Source organism: Miscanthus floridulus, chromosome 4 (assembly GCF_019320115.1).
Source record: "Miscanthus floridulus cultivar M001 chromosome 4, ASM1932011v1, whole genome shotgun sequence".
Classification (NCBI taxonomy): domain Eukaryota; kingdom Viridiplantae; phylum Streptophyta; class Magnoliopsida; order Poales; family Poaceae; genus Miscanthus; species Miscanthus floridulus.
The window spans coordinates 120,883,514-120,884,785 of record NC_089583.1 but is presented as its reverse complement, the minus strand read 5'-3'; positions in this window follow the sequence as shown (position 1 = coordinate 120,884,785).

Sequence of the window (1,272 nt, the reverse complement as noted above, 5' to 3'; positions counted from 1 at the left end):
CACATTATGTCCTCATGCTCTTGCGTGACCCTGCTCACTGGTCCCGCTACACTAGGGTTCTCCAAGGTTCTAATGTGCCCATAGCTGAGGTGGTGGTGGAGAATGGGTACAGGATGTAGGGTGTTCAGGACGACCCGTCCATTGATGGTTTTGGAGGCAATGACCAAGAATTAGGGGGTCGAAGGGGAAGCAACTCAGGATAATATGGATTTGGACGGTCAGTTGACGCAGGAGCAGTTCATTCAACTGCAGTGGTTGTATAAGTAATGACTTCGATGTGAATGATTTTGAACGGGAAGAGGAGGAGCAAGAGGAGGAGGACAGGATCAGTGATGTAGTTAGCAGTGATGGTATGTGACAAGGTAAAGGCTCTATATTGTGTACGTACAGAGCACTAGTTCAAGGAGACAAAGAGAGAACTAGATAAGATGGCAAATGCAGCGGGAAAGGCCTGGTTAGAGCGCAGATGGAACAGAAGGCTTAGTGGACGTTAGCATATGATGAGGGGGGGGGGGTTTAGGTATGGCATCATGACCACTAACTCCTCGGAGTCCTTCAACCGTGTATTCACCGAAGTTCGATCGTTGCCTGCGTCTAGAATTGTTGAGTTCTCCTTTCATAAGTGCAACGAATATTTTGTGAAGAGGTGGGAACTTGCGCAGAGGAATATAGCTGAGCAGGGGCGTTTTGGAAAGGCCAGAGCTGAACATTTGAAGAAGGCCGAGGAATTGGCCAAGCAGCACACCGTCCGAGCCGTATGGACCCCGCCGCCATATCTTTAGTGTATGAGGCAAGGGTGGCACAAGCTTGGGCGGCGAACGTTATGGTGGACAAAACTACTGAGTTGATCTTGAAAAGATAGAGTGCAGTTGCAACGTCCCTCAGATCATGCATGCCCTTTGCTCTCATATGATCACGGCCTACAGGGTTTGTGGGTACAACTATGAGGATCTGCCATATATGTCACCCTTGTATCTCCATTCGAACACCGTTAGTATTTTGGAGATGAGCTTCGAGTCATACCTTGACCCGACACAGTGACCACCTTATAATGGTTATGACTACGTGCCACATCTGGATCTAATGAAGGTAGGGAAGGATAGGAGGAAGAAGAAGCGACTCAAGGGGGATATGGACGCTATGAGAGCGTGCGACAAAGACATGTACGGTGGGGGAGACTGCAACGAGACCCGTGGCAGGAATCTTTGCTCCGTTTGCAAACAATCTGATCACAAGGCTAGCCGGCATATAAGACAAGGGCAGCAGATAATT